Source organism: Pseudophryne corroboree, chromosome 2 (assembly GCF_028390025.1).
Source record: "Pseudophryne corroboree isolate aPseCor3 chromosome 2, aPseCor3.hap2, whole genome shotgun sequence".
Taxonomy (NCBI): Eukaryota; Metazoa; Chordata; class Amphibia; order Anura; family Myobatrachidae; genus Pseudophryne; species Pseudophryne corroboree.
In genome coordinates, this window is record NC_086445.1 from 829,465,360 (window position 1) to 829,484,648 (window position 19,289).

Here is a 19,289-nt window from a genome sequence, read left to right on the forward strand (position 1 = left end):
CTGCACGGCAGCAGGCACCACCACACGCGCAGCCGCACCTCTTACATTTTGGCGTAGTCGGCAGGATAAAGGATACCGGATCACGGACACGATGTGGAACGCCACCAAGAAGACCTCCCTGCGGACGGCTCCGGAACAGACTCACCCCCGGACGTGTGCGGACCAGAGCGACTGGGTGACGGTGTCTGGGGCAGACCTCCTGAAGATGGTGCAGCGGTCGGTCCAGCGTGAAAAGGAAGAGCGCCGGGAGAAGGGGCGCAAGAAGGCCGCTGTGACGCCCTGCAAAAAATGTTGGCAAACAGGGCACTTTGCCGACGAGTGTACTTGGCGGGAGACGTCCCCAAAGAAGGTGGTCCAGGAAGCGGACCGAAGTCGTCGGAAGGGTCAAGCGAAGAAGGAGTCCTGGTGTTTGCTCTGCGGAAACTACGGGCATGAGCATAACAGTTGTCCCTGGGACGAAGAGATGAGCCAAGACGAGGTTGATTCCTGGTGTGAAAGCTGTGGAGATCCCCGACATCGGCTCCTGGAATGTCCATGGACTGAAGACGGGACGGACTACGAGGCCACGGTGAAGCAGATGACAGAGTCTCGTCATCAGCTTTGGGACCGGGTGGCTGCAGAGCCCGTGTGTGCGCTCTGCGAGGCGAGAGGACATGCGCTTCCCGATTGTCCGTGGAATGAAGACCGGATGATTGCGGATGGTCGCGCCCAGAGATGGGAGGAGGAAACCAGGGAAATGGAGCGGAAGACCCTGCTTGAAGTTAGTTCGCAGGTGCCCATTTCCTCTGAGCCGGAACCAACGGGTGAAGATTCCCCAGTGAAGGAGGTGGATCAGGAACCCGTCTTGGAGAAGGTGGCAGTGGCCCTCCCTTGTTGGAAGTGTCGGCGACCAGGACATGCGGCCAGTCAGTGCCCCTGGGAAGATGCCGCGGACCTACTCTGTCCCAAGAAAGTGACCCCAGTAAGGCAGAATCCTTTCCCGCATAAGGCGGAGGTTGACGACTGGGAGTTAAAGAGACCACGCTGCGAAGAAAAGCGTGAAGACCCAGTGACGGAGACGTCCGGAATCTCCCCGCGATGGAACCGTCCACGCCCAGGACGTGCGGAACAGGTGTGTCCTGGGTACCTAGAGGTACCAGCGGAAGAGACTAAGTATGCTGAGGAGGAAATAATACCCCAGTCCAGATATCGGAGGAGGACTCGGACTACGGTGAGTTGTCCGCCGACGAATCCCTCCAAGAACAGATGGAGGACGACTCTGGCATCGGAAGCGCCGACGAGAGTGACTGGCAGGATCGGGTGGAGTCGTGCTCCCAGTTGAATGCCCTCCGTGAAGAGGAGGAGATAGTCCTGGAACAAGAATACCTGCCGGGAGTGCCGAAATGGACGGACGTACGGGGAGAGGATTGTGATGCCGTGGGAGGACCCGTTCCAGAGGAAGACATGGGACCTTTGTAGATGCCTCACGAGGAGATGCGACAGATGGTGGTTGTTGCCCGGGAGGAAACGGATGCCCGGGAGGATTCCACTGTTGGGTGGTGGTCGGTACCACCCCCTGAAGACAGGGACGATGCCACAGACGATCTGAAATGCCAGGAGTGGTTGGCTGTTGTCCCCGTGGAGGAAGAGTCCCCTTGGTGGCCAACGTCGAGCGACCGTGAGGAGATGCCACTCCCCCAGAGGATCCGCCGATGGAGGTCAGGAGGTCAGAAGAGGAACCCGGAGCTGGAGGTGGAAGGATGAGGGGTCACAGCCCGTCCGGGCTGGGCCCTCGAACACAACCTCGCCGGAGGGACCTCGGAATTCCCTGACCCGCCGACAAGGGACATCGTGAGGAACTTTGTAGGAACTACAAAGGAAAAAGGGGGGGGAAATGTAGAGATGTGCCCTGTGGGCACATCAGTGGTGCTGTCCCTGGCTGGGGACAGCGCTGGGGCAGCTTGTCTGTCCCCAGCGCTGGGTGCGTGGCGGCGGCGGGTGTCCGGTGCAGGGATTACCCTTTTCCCTGCACCGGACCGGAGGCTGCGGAGGGGTTCAAATATTGGCGCCCTCCGGGAGCCAATCGCGGCTCCCGGAGCGGCTGCCAATCAGAGAGGGGCGCGGCGAGCCAATCGGCGCTCGCCGCGTCATAGGCCCCGCCCCCCGGTGTCTGACATCAGACGCCGGGCGGGAGCCGAAGAGAAAAGGACCGCGCACGCGGAAGAGCGCGAAGAAAAGCAGCCGGGACCTGGAGAGAGGAGTCGGCGCGCCGGAGCGCAGAAGAGAGTCCGGCGCGGAGGAGAAGACGACGGCCGTGGGAAGAAGAGCTCCGGTGGCCGCTGAAGAGGCCGGAAGACGTCGGGCTCCTACAAGAAGATGTCCAGCGGCGGCTGGACGCGGAGCAGCGGAGGCGACGCCGCTGGCCAGGACGGGTCAGCGGCAGAAGAGGGCACCGGAGACCCCATGGAGCAGGTGAGGCCTCAGTGAGGCTACTTCCACCCCCTCTCCTTTCCTCCCTAGACCACCGGGTGTTCGGGCATTAGGCCCGTGGGCAGAGTCAGGCCCTCCCGGCCTGTGGGCAATCAGTCGGGCCCTCCCGGCCCGTGGGCACAGTCAGGCCCTTCCGGCCTGTGGGCACCTTTAGTCGGGCCCTGCGCAGTCGGGGGTTCCCCCCGGCCCGTGGCCCGGCTAAGACTTGGGGGTCACCATTTGGGTAGTTTGGGTATTAGGCCCAAGCTACCCCTCCAGCGCCAGTTAGGCGGGCATTAGGCCCGAGGGCAAGTACAGGCAATAGGCCTGAGGGGACAGTAGGGGGCACTAGGCCCTACTTCAGTTGGCGACCGCTAGGGATATATAAAGGTGATGCTGGGTACTAGGCCCAGGTCACCCCACGAGTGACAAGTTAGGCGGGCGCTAGGCCCGTGGGTGAAATCAGGCCTCCGGCCTGTGTGCAGTCAGGGGGCGCTAGGCCCAGTGGATAAGTGCCCCCGAGGTGAATAAAGGTGGCACTGGGCACTAGGCCCAGGCCACCCTGAGGTGTTTAGGTAGTCAGGTCCGCTTGACCTGAGCCCTATAGAAGGAAGTGTACAGGAGGTGGGCAGGCTGTGTGGCGCCCACCCCCTTCCAGCGGCAGGTAGGGATTTAAAGGGACAGCACCGTGTGATCTTGTATTCCGATATTGTGATGTATGTTGTTACCGTGCAGGGCAAAGTGTCTGTTTGTTTTAAGTTTGTGCATAGTTGTGTTGCACCACTCACACGAGCTAGTTTGAGGGCTCTGTTTATGTAGCTAGTGTAGCGGACGCACACTAGGGTAGTTCTAGGCCCTGCACGGCTGTTTCTCTCTTTGCCTCCTTACAGGGACCTGTAAGTGGAGAAGATCGGAGTACAAGACGTAGGACGGTGAGTAACATCGGTCTGTGTGTTCCTTCTGTGTGTGTCCCTATCTGTCTCCCTTCCTTCAGGGCGAACGGTGAGCCTTGCACGCCGGTGCAAGGTAGAATTTCCACCTGGTGCGAGAGTGCCAATAGGTGAAATTCGGGCTCTGAGGCGGACGCCTGGGATGACCCTCACCTAGCCCGAAAGCACTATTTTTCTCGGGGTCGGAGGGCGTTTCGGTCCACAGTCAGGAGGACGGCACTCAGCAATCTCCTTCCTCCTAGGTCATCGTGTCCGGATACGACGGAAGATTTGCCAGGTCCGTTGAAGGTTGAAGTACCTGAAGGTGAGAGAGAGCGGCGCCTGGTGAGTACCGAAACTACACCTGCACGGCAGCAGGCACCACCACACGCGCAGCCGCACCTCTTACACCGGGGCGAACGCCGCGGGTCCCTGTAAGCCGGCGGCCAGCCCTCCCGCTGGGTAGATTGTGCTGGAAACGGCTTTCCTCTGCCGCACTGAGGCCGCCTGCTTCCTGATATCGGACGCCCAGGGAGTCCTGCACCCGGAGCTTGTGGAGCTCCCTTGGCTGACGGCGGCCTTATTGGATCCGGAATCGGGGACGCTCCGGACACTCTCAGAAGCTGGAGGTGGGGGGCGGGGTGCCCTGGCCACTGACTGGTCCGTGGCTGGGGGTCACCACCTACTAGATCCTGCCTATTGCCCCCACCACGCTCTAATATTGCTGTATAGGAGGGTAGTCTGGGTATGTGACTGCGTTCGTACTGCATTCTGCCCTGACACTGTCTATCTGCACCACATCACCCTACCACTGTGGGGGATCAGATCACGCCGGGCTGCCGCAATTGTGACCAAGGGGGACCCCTTGGGCCCGTGCTTTCAATTTTGCGAAGGCCTCTGCTATCTCTGTTCTATGCCTTGCTTCACCTATGATATTTGAGGCTGGAGCCCCCTCTGCTGGTAGCTTTACTGTTTGATTTCGGCTGCTTGGGGGAACCTGCTTTCCTCATAATGTGACTCATTGGAACCTGCCCTGAGTCTCAGGACCGTCTATGTCATAATAACTGCACTGTCCTATCCCTGCTACCGGGACTTTTCTAGCACAGTGATGCAGTGATTCTCTCTCATTGTCCTACACGTATGTTCCACCATGCCTAGAGGTAACAAAAAGCAACACGGCACAGACCTGAGCCAGAGCCTGAAAAAATATGCCTACTCAAATACTGCATCTCCGGGACAGGGGACTCCCTCGCAACCTGACGTCTCAGACTCGGAAGACTCAGACTATTCTCCGTTGACCCGGAAAGATCTCCATCTGCTTTTCCGCAAAATTCAGGAGACGAGGAAATCTGTGCAGGCGGTGCAGGCCATTGCCTCTCTTAAAGCTGACATTACCGACCTTGGAGTCAGGACGGATCACTTAGAGTCTAAACTGGATGAAGTGGTCGCTTTTCAACAGGGAGCAGACGATGAAATCCAAGGCCTAAAGCAGGAAATGCACTTACTCTTAGAACGCCAAGAAGACCAAGATAATAGGGCGCGCCGGAATAATCTCCGCATCCGGGGTATCCCTGAAGACGTTGATATGACGTCCCTGCACAACTACCTCAAGAAACTGTGCACCTATCGCCTTCAATTCCGACAGACCGATTTTTGTTGGATAGGGCCCACAGGGCTCTCTGCCCTCGCTCTCAGGATCAGGCTCAACCCAGAGATGTTATTCTGCGATGCCATTATTATTCGGCTAAAGGGGACTTGCTTAGGGAGGCTAGGAAGCTTTCCAAGCTGGATTTCTTGGGACACTCTCTTCAAATATTCCAAGATATTGCTCCTAGCACCCTGCTTAAAAGGAAAGAATTCCGACCCATTACCTTGGCTCTTCGAGACGGTGGCATTCGTTATAGATGGGGCTTCCCCTTTCGCATTCTTGTATGGGATCATAACCGCCTCCACTCGGCTAGGGATCTAGCCGAAGCTAAAGGACTCTTACGTAACCTGGGTATTTCCCCGCCTCCGACCCTGCCTGAATCTCCACAGCGGAGGTGCCAGGCTTCTTCTGTAGAGTTGACTGGCACTCCGAGACGCTCCTTGAACCGAGACTGGTCGCGAGTGCCCTCGGCACGGAAATCCGCCTCTGCTGGCCCTAACGCTTGATGCCTTACATGTTTAAATACTGTTTCATTTATGTATTTTGTTACTTCTACGTATGCTTATTTTGTAGAGATGTAATTTCACTCTGTTTCCGTTCCACCACTGGCCCGGCTCCCCTTACACCTGGCATAACTAATTAGCCAATTAGCTTTTACCACCGTAGCCATGTATACAGGGAGAGTATAGGGCTGAGGCTTCCCTTATGGGAAATGTATCCCTCTGTGCTGGAACTGACACCTTTTGTTTTACTGTTTGTTAGTGCTATCCTCCGCTTATGGTAATATTTGTCTCAGCTTTGGATAGCCACTTTTACATTACTAGCTACCCTATGTGGTAGTAGGGATTGGGAACTGTTGTTTACTCCTTTATCCCCTTAACACTGGTCCCTAGACTCGGGACACAATGGTAAGTGTCCGCTGCTCTTGATGCACCTGGCCCGGCCGGGCCCCACAGTTGGGTCTTATACCCGAGTCTGGTTGTTGTCACTTAGTGACCCCTTTTTGTTGTCCCCTGACCGGCACGATAGACCAGATGTAGTTTCTTCTGATCTCCAATCTTCCCCTCTTCCCTATTTTTCCTGTGTTTTGCTCCCCCTGTTTCTGTGTTCTTTTCTTTTTCTTGTTCAAATATGTAAGGTTGTCCGCCGATTGCCATGTATATTCACAATGTTTCTGCTCTAGTTTGCTATAGGGTTGTGGTGTCCGGAGGGAGGCGATGAGGCGTTCCGAAAACTAGCTGGCCATGGCTCTTAAAATCTATTCACATAATGTTAAAGGTTTGAACAGTCCTAACAAACGCACCAAGCTTTTCCTCTCCCTTAAACAGGCCAAAGGTGATTTGGTTTTCCTACAAGAAACCCAATTTAAGAAATCCCTCCATCCTGATAAAAATCTAAAGCCTACCCTCTTACATTTCATGCCTGTGATGCTACACACAAGAAAAGGGGGATCTCCATTTTGATAGCTGCCCACCTTACGTTTGAATTGTTGGACAGTCATGTGGATAAATCGGGTAGATGGCTTATTCTTATTGGGAAGCTAAATGATATCCTATGCACCCTTGTTAATGTCTACGCACCGAACCAAAACCAGGCTACATTTTTTAGGAGATTGAGTACACATTTGACCAGACTCTGCAGAGGGGAGGTCATCGTTGCAGGCGATTTTAATGAGGTGCTTGACGCCTCGTTGGATAGGTCCTCCCCTCCTTCTCCTCGCTCTTCTACCCATCCCCGCCCGTCCTCGGCATCTCTTGCTCTGCTAGATCTTCTGAAACTCCAGTTGCTATTTGACTCTTTCAGACTAACTGACCCTCTGACTAGGGACTATACTTTTTTTTCCTCTGTACATAAGTCCTGCTCTAGGATCGACATGATCCTACTCAGCCGGGATCTGTCTTCTAAACTTAAATCTACTAGCATACTCCCTATGATTTGGTCCAACCACTGTCCGATCACTGCCGATCTCCAATCTATTGCCCCATGTCCCCCTCCTACCTCCTGGCATTTGAACGATTCCCTATTGCATAGTCAGGAAGTTACTAACCAGATTAAAAACTGCCTCGCTGACTCCTTAACGACCTCCCGGGGACTTCACCTATCACTCTATGGGAGGCACATAAAGCTGTTTTACGCGGTCACTTGATTAGTCAGGCATCTAGGCTTAAAAAGTCCAGAGAAACTAACTTCCTTTTCCTTTCTACTAAACTCCAGGCCCTTGAGCGCCAACATAAACTCTCCCCTACCCCATCTAACCTAGAGTCCCTGCTGGAAGCAAGATCGGCAATGTCGCTCTCTCTGTCAGAACGTACGGCAAAGACTCTCCAGAGGCTTAATCAGACCTTCTATGAGAAGGGCGACAAAGCCGATAGAATCCTGGCTTCCCGCCTTAGAGCACAACGGTCCCGTAATAATATTATGGCGGTGCACGCCGAATCTGGTGAGGTCACGTATGCCCCAGGGCGTATAAACAGGGTGATCCGGGACTATTATACTAAACTCTATAACTTAAACTCAACTAACTCAGATCCCGGCCCCCCTGATGCCTTAATCTCAGAATTCTTGCATCGGGCCAATCTACCTCGGCTATCTGACTTCGACTCTTCAGAGCTGGATAAAGATATCACTGATGAAGAAATAACTGCCGTTCTGAGGAATCTTAAATCTTCTAAAGCTCCGGGCCCTGATGGCTTTTCGGCCTCTTACTATAAAAAATGTGCCCCCTTTTTGGTCCCCCATCTCAGGGTACTGTTCAATGCTGTACTACATGGCACCCCATTCCCAAGCAATATGCTGGAGGCTAGAGTTATAGTAATCCACAAGGAGGGCAGAGATCCACGAAATTGCGCTAACTATCGGCCGATATCCTTATTAAATCTGGATATTAAAATTTACGCAAAAATTTTGGCTACTCGCCGCAATGGTGTGCTCCCCGGTCTGATACATTATGACCAGGTGGGATTCATCCCTGGACGTCAGGCCAGGGACAACACTAGGAGAGCGATTGACATTATCCATTTGTTGAATTGCAGGCAACCCCATCTATTATCCTCTCTCTCGACGCCGAAAAGGCGTTTGATCGTATTTCATGGCCTTTCTTATTTCAGACTCTGCAGGCATTTGGGATATCGGCGGAATTTTTGACAGGGGTCTCTGCCCTCTACTCCTCCCCCATAGCTAAGGTCCTCACAAACGGAATTTTATCCCCTGCCTTCCCGCTATCCAATGGCACCAGACAGGGGTGTCCTCTTTCCCCCCTGATGTTTGCCATGGTCATTGAACCCCTAGCCGCTATGATAAGAAACTCTGGTGGAATTCGGGGAGTGAGGGCGGGCTCGCAGGAGTCTAAGATTTCGCTCTTTGCCGACGATGTACTGCTGTCTCTTACTCAGCCGCAGTCTTCTCTCCCCGCCTTGTATCAGATTATAGAGGAATATGGTTCCCTGTCGTGCTATAAAATACATTTTACTAAATCTGAAGCCATGTTATTACACGTACCTGGAGATCTCAAACGCTCCCTGCAGTCCTCATATAACCTTCGTTGGCAGGCCACTAAGATTAAATACCTCGGTGTTTATATTACTTCTCATTATAATGCTCTGTACTCTGAAAATTTCCCGCGGTTATTGACCAAGATCAAATCTGATTTGGAAAGATGGAGAACACATATTATATCCTGGCTGGGTAGGATTATTGCCCTTAAAATGACAGTTATACCACAACTTCTTTACCTTTTTCAAACTTTACCTGTGAGGGTTCCGGAGAGGGACCTTAGGGATGCCCAGGCCTCATTCGTGAAGTTTATCTGGAACGACAAACCCCCACGGATAGCCTTTACTGTGCTCCGGCTCCCTCGTCTTGGAGGGGGGCCGAGGATTTCCTGATGTAAAATTTTATTATTTGGCTAGTCATCTCAGTCAAATGGTGGCCTCCTATGTGCCCCGTGGCTCTATTGCCTGGGTCGATTTTGCTGCACTTTCTTTGGGGCTTCGTTCACTGGCTTCACTATGGGGTCTGGGCAAACCACATCAACTAACACTAACGAACACCTCCCCCTCCCTTAAATTCCATCTTTCTATTTGGCATAAATCTTTTACGAAATATAATCTGTCTTCCTCACGCTCCCCTCTCACACCCCTCTGGGACAATCCTGATTTCGCCGCTGGGGTCTCACCCTACACATCCTGGTTTAACGCCCGGATCCTTGTGGTACATGATATCTCTCTACAAGGCCATTGGATGTCAATAGATGATATCAAATGTAAGTTTTCCTCACTATCCCCTCCTTTTTTTGAATATTTTCAGCTCTGCCATTTCCTTCTCTCCCTGCCTCAAGCCGACGCTCTGCGGGATCTTACTTCTTTTGAGTCTCTATGTACCACAAAACCCATATGTAGAGGGCTAGTCTCGCGAATCTATTCTATATTGGTTGGAGTTTCCTCGGGGCCGCAGACACGCCATGAGCGGGAGTGGGAGAGGGACCTTGGCCCCCCATCAGACGAACCCTGCTGGGAGGAAGTACGTGAGGATATTGCTAAAAGTTCTATCTCTACCCGACTCAAGGAGACATCCTATAAACTGTATTATCGGTGGTATTATACCCCGGACAAACTATCTCGGATGTTCCCCTCTGCCACCCCGGTGTGCTGGTGGGGATGCAGTCAACGTGGAACTCTCTTCCATATTTGGTGGACCTGTCCACGTATTGTTAACTTCTGGAATAAAGTACTCGATATACTGAACTCCTTATCTGGACTAGCGCTTGAACTGGACCCGTGGATGTTTTTATGGGCCCGTCCACATCCAGATCTTGACCCCCTGTTGAACAAATCGTTTTCCCATATATTAGTGGCTGCTAAATCTTTAATAGCTAAAAATTGGAAAATCTCCGCTGCTCCTACTATCCCAGCTTTGAATAACTATATCTAGTTCGTTGCTAATATGGAAAAAATCACTTATTATCTACATGACTGTCCCCACAAATTTGAACTCGTTTGGGGCCCCTGGTTGCTTGCGATGTCCCCCCCACTATGATGTTCAAACCGTTCTCTTCTCCCCGTCTTTTGAATTTATGGCCATACTGCACCTGGACCCTCCCTCCAGGCGCCATCTTGCCCTCCCAGGTCCCTATTTGCTATTTAACGATACATAGCCCGAATGTCTATATATACATTGTACAGAGTATGCACTGTTCATAGCTACATTGGGGGTTCATTTCCTCTCATGGCATAGATCGGCCCGGTTGTTCTTTTTCTCTCTCTATCTGTTTTTCCCCTTACTCTCCTCGTTCCCCCCTTTTTCCTCTCTCATTATTCCTCGTTCTTTTTTCTTTATGTATATGGTCCCTGCTTGGGAGACATCTTTGTATGCTTGTCTAAATGTGCACAAGATTTTTTGAAAAATATTTCCATGGAGACTGATTTTCACATTTTATTATGCAATTGATTCTGTATTGTATATGTCTTTGTTTCTCCTGGTATAAATAAAGAGTTAAAAAAAAAAAAAAAAGAAATGCGGTCAACAGGTGTCAAGCCGTGTGTTGCCTTTGTCAAGCTGTAATAAGTAGGGGTAAGGACGTTAAGCACCTAGGAACATCCTCCCTTATACGTCACCTGGAGCGCATTCATCAGAAGTCATTGACAAGTTCAAAAACTTTGGGTGACAGCGGAAGCAGTCCACTGACAACTAAATCCCTTCCTCTTGTAACCAAGCTCCTGCAAACCACACCACCAACTCCCTCAGTGTCAATTTCCTCCTTAGACAGGAAAGCCAATAGTCCTGCAGGCCATGTCACTGGCAAGTCTGACGAGTCCTCTCCTGCCTGGTATTCCTTCAATGCATCCTTGAGTGTAACGCCTACTGCTGCTGGCGCTGCTGTTGTTGCTGCTGGGAGTCGATCGTCATCCCAGAGGGGAAGTCGGAAGACCACTTGTACTACTTCCAGTAAGCAATTGACTGTCCAACAGTCCTTTGCGAGGAAGATGAAATATCACAGCAGTCATCCTGCTGCAAAGCGGATAACTCAGGTCTTGGCAGCTGCGGTGGTGTTAAACGTGTGTCCGATATCCACCGTTAATTCACAGGGAATTAGAGAATTGCTTGAGGTACTGTGTCCCCTGTACCAAATATCATCTAGGTTCCATTTCTCTAGGCAGGAGATACCGAGAATGTACACAGACGTCAGAAAAAGAGTCACCAGTGTCCTAAAAAATGCAGTTGTACCCAATGTCCACTTAACCACGGACATGTGGACAAGTGGAGCAGGGCAGACTCAGGACTATATGACTGTGACAGCCCACTGGGTAGATGTATTGCCTCTCGCAGCAAGAACAGCAGCGGCGGCACCAGTAGCAGCATCTCGCAAATTCCAACTCGTTCCTAGACAGGCTACGCTTTGTATCACCGCTTTCCATAAGAGGCACACATCTGACAACCTCTTACGGAAACTGAGGAACATCATCGCAGAATGGCTTACCCCAATTGGACTCTCCTGGGGATTTGTGACATTGGACAACGCCACCAATTTTGTGCGTGCATTACATGTGGGCAAATTCCAGCACGTCCCATGTTTTGCACATACATTGAATTTGGTGGTGCAGAATTTTTAAAAAAATGACAGGGACGTGCAAGAGATGCTGTCGGTGGCCCGAAGAATTGCGGGCCACTTTCGGCATTCAGCCACCGCGTGCCGAAGACTGGAGCACCAGCAAACACTCCTGAACCTGCCCCGCCATCAGCTGAAGCAAGAGGTGGTAACGAGGTGGAATTCAACCCTCTATATGTTTCAGAGGATGGAGGAGCAGCAAAAGGCCATTCAAGCCTATACATCTACCTACGATATAGGCAAAGGAGGGGGAATGCACCTGACTCAAGCGCAGTGGAGAATGATTTCAACGTTGTGCAAGGTTCTGCAACCCTTTGAACTTGCCACACGTGAAGTCAGTTCAGACACTGCCAGCCTGAGTCAGGTCATTCCCCTCATCAGGCTTTTGCAGAAGAAGCTGGAGAGATTGAAGGAGGAGCTAAAACTGAGCGATTCCGCTAAGCATGTGGGACTTGTGGATGGAGCCCTTAATTCGCTTAACCAGGATTCACGGGTGGTCAATCTGTTGAAATCAGAGTACTACATTTTGGCCACCGTGCTCGATCCTAGGTTTAAAGCCTACGTTGTATCTCTCTTTCCGGCAGACACAAGTCTGCAGAGGTGCAAAGACCTGCTGGTGAGACACTTGTCAAGTCAAGCGGAACGTGACCCGCCAACAGCTCCTCCTTCACATTCTCCCGTAACTGGGCTGCGTGGAAAAGGCTAAGAATTCCGAGCCCACCCGCTGGCGGTGATGCAGGGCAGTCTGGAGCGAGTGCTGACATCTCGTCCGGACTGAAGGACCTGCTAACGATTACTGACATGTTGTCTACTGTCACTGCATATGATTCTGTCACCATTGAAAGAATGGTGGAGGATTATATGAGTGACCGCATCCACATAGGCACGTCAGACAGTCCGTACGTATACTGGCAGGAAAAAGAGGCAATTTGGAGGCCCTTGCACAAACTGGCTTTATTTTACCTAAGTTGCCCCCCCTCCAGTGTGTACTCCGAAAGAGTGTTTAGTGCAGCAGGTCACCTTGTCAGCAATCGGCGTACGAGGTTACTTCCAGAAAATGTGGAGAAGATGATGTTCATCAAAATGAATTATAATCAATTCCTCCATGGAGAACTTCACCAGCAATTGCCTCCAGAAAGTACACAGGGACCTGAGATGGTGGATTCCAGTGGGGACGAATAAATAATCTGTGAGGAGGGGGATGTACACAGTGAAAGGGGTGAGGAATCGGATGATGATGAGGAAGTGGACATCTTGCCTCTGTAGCGCCAGTTTGTGCAAGGAGAGATTGATTGCTTCTTTTTTGGTGGGGGCCCAAACCAACCAGTCATTTCAGCCACAGTCGTGTGGCAGACCCTGTCACTGAAATTATGGGTTTGTTAAAGTGTGCATGTCCTGTTTATACAACATAAGGATGGGTGGGAGGGCCCAAGGACAATTCCATCTTGCACCTCTTTTTTATTATTATCTATCTCTGTATCATGTGATGTTTGAGGCTAAGTTTTTTTTTTTTGTATAATCTGTTTTTATTCAAGAAGATATAAGGATTACATCACGTTCAAACCTATAGGCAACAAAACGTATAATTAGGGTCAAGTACATTTTAGCCAAAGAAAACAGAGTGGTAGGTCATTTCAGGCTCTGGGTGGCCGGTATAGGTACAGGCTTCAGTATATTATCTTATAGCAGAGGTTCCCAAACTGTGTGCCGTGGCTCCCTGGGGTGCCTCGGTACACTTGCAGGGGTGCCCTGGGTTGGTGGTCTAGGACCAATTCAAATTATTCATGGTCAATATAATAGGCAAAACCAGTGCTGGTGGCTGCCAGTCATAACATATGTGGCCAAACAGAAGCAAATCTTGTCCCTCACCACACAACTGACCCTAAGGATGACATATAAACGCGATCTACTTAATGTAATATTTATTTCTAAATTTCTCAATAAGAAATTTTTGGCCTAGGGGTGCCGTGAAAAAAATTCTGATATTCTAGGGTGCCGTGATTCAAAAAAGTTTGGAAACCACTGTCTTATAGCATCAAAGTAGTATCTATTTGCATTCTGCCTGCACAGTGACTACAATCGTGATGTCTTAGGTAAGCATAATAAGATAGGTAGAAGAAGAGCGAGATATTAAATAAAGATAGGAAAAAGAAGAGAGCAGAGAGTGACCAGGACTGGGGGCCTTCGAACTGAGTAATAAATGTAATGCAGTCATATTGATCGATCGGCTGCGAAGCTAGATCATTTGGTAGCGTAAACGTAATCTTTGTAGTCTGTAGAGGACGTATATTCTATCCAGGGTAGCCAGGTGGCCATGAACTCTGAGAGTTTGTCTCTGGAGACCAGGAGGATGTTCTCCATGTTCATAAAATAGTTAATTCTAGTGAACCATAGTTTTCTTGTGGGCGGGTTTGGGGATCTCCATAGTGTGGGGATAACTGCCCGTGCAGCATTAGATAGGTGGCGGAGTAATGATGTCTTGTGTTGGGCCAGCGAGGTTGAGGAGTGAGAGAGCAACCAGAAGGCTGGGTCGTTAGGGATAGGGGTTTGGAGTATGTCTCGTGAGATGGAAATGACGTCAGCCCAGAAAGGACAGAGTAGGGGGCAGTTCCACCAGATATGCATAAGGGTGCCGGTGGCGTTAAGACATCTCCAGCATCTGTCTGTCACTCCAGGATACATGAAGTGGAGGAGGGAGGGGTGTCTGTACCATCTCATTAACAGTTTATATTGGGTTTCCCTAACTTGTATACACACTGAGCTTTTGTAAGATTTGAGGAATATCTTCTGCCATTCTTTATCTGTTAGTTGAATCCCAAGGTCCCTCTCCCAGGCCACCTGGAAGGGTGTGGGTATCTGAGCATCAGAGCTCTGTAGCAGTTTTTAGAGCGCGGAGACAGTATGCTTGGGGGTACACTTTGAAACGCAGAGCCTTTCGAACTGTGTTAGTTCTCGTGAGGCCAGGATATATCTGTGCTTAGAGTGCAGGAAATGTCTAAGCTGTAGATATTTCCAGAAGTCATGTTGCGGGATTTCCCATTTTGATCGTATTTCTGAAAACTGCCTAACACCTGAGGGAGTCGCCAGCTGGCCTACCCTAAAGAGACCCTCTAGGGCCCAGCCTCTAAAGTGGGAGGGCGTTAAGCCTGGCAGAAAGTCGGGGTTAGCTAGGAAAGAGGTCAGCGGACCAAAAGCGGAAGATAGGGAGGGCCAGTTGCGCGCTTTTTTCCAGAAGGAAAGGGTAGCAGTGATAGTTGGGTGAGGGGTTGGGGGTCTGGGTAGGGAAGGGAGCCAGGGGAAGATCTCTGGGAATTGTTGTATGTAGAGCCCCTCCAAAGCCACCCACTGCTTAGTATCCCGACTCCTCGTCCAATCCAACACCCTATTAAGCAATATTGCCCATTAGTAGCCTCTGACATCAGGTAGTTGGAAGCCACCACTACGGGTGGAACGAATCATGGTGGATCGGCTAATTCTAGGCCGTCTCCGAGACCATATGAACTGTTGTATCAAGACCCGTATGGACTTGAACCAGGAGTCTGGGATCTGTATGGGGAGGGCCTGTAATTTGTAGAGAAGTTTGGGGAGAGTATCCATTTTCACCATGTTCACCCTCCCCAGCCATGAGAGTGGTTTAAGGTACCACCTACTATAGTCAGCTCTGAGAGTTCGGAGAAGGGGCGCAAAATTCAAGGTGAACAGACGGGACAAATCGCTTGGCAGCTGTGTTCCCAAATAGGATATGTGAGAGGTGTTCCAAGTGAAGGGAAAGGATCGTTTAAGTTTGGCCACGGTGTCGGGGGGCGTAGAGATGCTCAGGGCATAGGATTTGGACATGTTAATCTTAAAGTTGGAGAGAAGCCCAAAATGGGACAGCTCTTGCATGAGATGAGGAAGGGAGGAGGTCGGATGGGTTATTGTAGCCAATAAGTCATCAGCAAACAGGGAGAGTTTGTGGTCTGTATCCCCAACTCTCAGGCCAGTAATGCCATCGTTGGCTCTAATAGCTCTCGCGAGGGCTTCGATACAGAGGACAAAAAGTAAAGGGGATAATGGGCAACCCTGTCGTGTCCCGTTACTTATAAAGAAGGGATCGGATAAGGATCCGTTGACTCGGATTCGGGCTGTGGGGGATCTATAAAGTCCCATAATTCTACCAAGCGCCAGGGGGCCCAGTCCGATGTGCCCCAGTACAGACCTCATAAAACCCCAACTGACTCTGGGGCTAAGTTTTTTAAGTGCCATCCTGTCTAACACTGCAGTGCCACTCCTAGATGGACAGGTGTTTGTGCCGGCCACTTGGGTCGCTTAGCTTAGTCATCCAGCGACCTTGGTGCAAATTTTAGGACTAAAAATAATATTGTGAGGTGTGAGGTGTTCAGAATAGACTGGAAATAAGTGGAAATTATGGTTATTGAGGTTAATAATACTATGGGATCAAAATTACCCCCAAATTCTATGATTTAAGCTGTTTTTGAGGGTTTTTTGAAAAAAACACCTGAATCCAAAACACACCCGAATCCGACAAAAAATTTTCAGGGAGGTTTTGCAAAAATGCGTCCGAATCCAAAACACGGTCGCGGAACCGAATCCAAAACCAAAACACAAAACCCAAAAATTTCCGGTGCACATCTCTAATTCTCGAGCAAATAGTCAATTGTCATTCCCATACATTACCCGGTTTTCATTCCAACCAGCCAGGTTGGACAATAAGGGTCTCCGGAACACAGCCGCGCGTCTATACGCAGCGGCTGTATCCAGAGGATCTGTGCATGCGCGACCCTTCATCAGAAGGATGCAATTGCATAGTGACTGACAGCTCCGGGAGCCGTTGGGGAGGGGGGATGAGCGGCGCTGCATCATTTCATGGGAGTGGTCCAGACAGCGCAGACGTGTCTGGACAACTTTCTGGGAGGCTGCGATGACTCCTCGACTCCTGCCCTGTCCACTGGTCTGAGGGTCTCCCGAAGAGGTTGGGTAAGATAGCCCTCGGCCCCTGGCCGAAAACGGGTTCTCCCTGCCTAAACCGCAGCTCCCCCTTGCTTTCCCACAGGGGCGCCCGCCGCGGCACTTTGTGTCTCCTTATCTCCTCTCCTCCCTCTTCCCGAGCGCTCCTGCTCGGGGGGCGGAGTTTCGCGGAATGACGCGTTTGCGTTGTGACGTCACGACGCAAATGCGTCATTCCACGAAGCCCCGCCCCCCGAGCAGGAGCGATCGGGGAGAGGGAGGAGAGGAGATAAGCCTGGAAGGAAGAGGCGGCCGGCGCGAGGGACGTGAGGCGGCGGGACCCGATGAGCGGGAGGATGTAAGTATTATCTCTCTCTCTCTCTCTCTCTCTCTCTCTCTCTCCCCCTCCCCCCCCCCCACTTGACACCTGCCTGCAGCACTGTGTACAATGGGGATACCTCCCTGCCACACTGTGTAAAATGGGGATACCTGCCTGCCGCACTGTGTAAAATGGGGATACCTGCCTGCCGCACTGTGTAAAATGGGGATACCTGCCTGCCGCACTGTGTAAAATGGGGATACCTGCCTGCCGCACTGTGTAAAATGGGGACACCTGCCTGCGTACTGTGTAAAATGGGGATATCTGCCTGCCGCACTGTGTAAAATGGGGATACCTGCCTGCGTACTGTGTAAAATGGGGATATCTGCCTGCGTACTGTGTAAAATGGGGATACCTGCCTGCCGCACTGTGTAAAATGGAGATATCTGTCTGCCGCACTGTGTAAAATGGGGATACCTGCCTCCCGCACTGTGTAAAATGGGGATACCTGCCTGCCGCACTGTGTAAAATGGGGATACCTGCCTGCCGCACTGTGTAAAATGGGGATACCTGCCTGCCGCACTGTGTAAAATGGGGACACCTGCCTGCCGCACTGTGTAAAATGGGGGCACCTGCCTGCGTATTGTGTAAAATGGGGATATCTGCCTGTCGCACTGTGTAAAATGGGGGCACCTGCCTGCGTACTGTGTAAAATGGGGATATCTACCTGCCGTACTGTGTAAAATGGGGATACCTGCCTGCCGCACAGTGTAAAATGGAGATATCTGCCTGCCGCACTGTGTAAAATGGGGATACCTGCCTGCCGCACTGTGTAAAATGGGGGCACCTGCCTGCGTACTGTGTAAAATGGGGATATCTGCCTGCCGCACTGTGTAAAATGGGGATACCTGCCTGCCGCACTGTGTAAAATGGGGATATCTGCCTGCCGCACTTTGTAAAATGGGGACACCTGCCTGCCGTGCTTTGTAAAATGGGGGCACGTGCCTGTCGCGCTGTGTAAAATGGGAATATCTGCCTGCCGTACTGTGTAAAATGGGGATACCTGCCTGCCGCACTTTGTAAAATGGGGGCACCTGCCTGCGTACTGTGTAAAATGGGGTTATCTGCCTACCGTACTGTGTAAAATGGGGATACCTGCCTGCCGCACTGTGTAAAATCAATTTGGGATACCTAGCTGCCGCACTTTGTAAAATGGGGACACCTGCCTGCGCGCTGTGTAAAATGGGGACACCTGCCTGCCGCGCTGTGTAAAATGGGGACACTTGCCTGCGGTAATGTGTAAAATGGGGACTTTTTTTATTTACATTTTTTCCCCCCTGTGGTGGGCGTGATGATATCAGATGAGGCCACGCCCACTTTAATGAGACCACACCCATTTTAATCAGGCCACACACCCTTGTCGGGAGCGCGCGCATGCTTTTTCTTTTTATAGCTATATGGGGGGGGGGGGACCCAATTTTTTTTTATAGCAATGGGGGGGGGGGGGGGCGCATTTTGAAATCTCGCACTGGGAGCCAAATTGTCTAGAAACGGCCCTGGTTATGTGATGTACTTACACTGTTATACTCTTATGATCATTATGCATAACATCTCTCTTGGTGCATGATTACTGGGTAAAGGTGGAGAAAGAGGAACCCTCTCACAAGGGACAGTTGCAATTTATAATTACTATATATGCTAAAATCAATCTCAGAAAATTAGGGATATTATTGTACTTTAGATACATTTTCTATTGTCCTGATTGCTGTGGACACTACAAAGCCCTCCTGTTGCTTAGGCTGTTTGGAAGCACAATTGTAATAGAGTCTTTTGTGGAAATACCAATCCCAAGACCCCACAGTCAGTATTATTGCTCTAATTTAGACTACTACTGACTAGATCTCCCAGCAATAATCTAGAAGTCTACGGTATTATTTTTTGACCATATATAACTCAATATCTATTTATTCTGTGATTGACATCCTGTGTCCCAATACAATTGGAAAACGGTGCACCTAGGAGACAGATTTACCTACGGCCAGACCGCACTGAGTATGCCCAAACTCGTCTGATCTTGGAAGCCAAGCACTGCAGGGCCTGGTTAGTACCTGGATGGGGAACCACCAGGGAATACTAGGTACCGTAGGTATTTTACTCTCCAACAGCTAAAGTATTTTGGGACCCATTGGACTCGAGGTAGTGACCTCATTCACATAAAATCCTGATTATAGAGGATATGTATGAATCTTCTTTGTGGATGAGGATTTACTCATTTTCGCTCACTTATATTATTATTCCGCCCACAATAGGTACATTGGTACTTGTGAACACTTATGCTCTTTAATCATTGATGCCAGCTCTGGTCTTCTCTTAAAGTATTCATTAATAAAATAT

General features: G+C 50.7%; 1 pseudogene; it reads left to right on the plus strand.

The window, feature by feature from the left end:
* Window positions 1-18,925: 18,925 nt before the first annotated feature.
* LOC135054425 (5S ribosomal RNA) lies at window positions 18,926-19,044 on the plus strand (annotated as a pseudogene).
* Window positions 19,045-19,289: the final 245 nt, after the last annotated feature.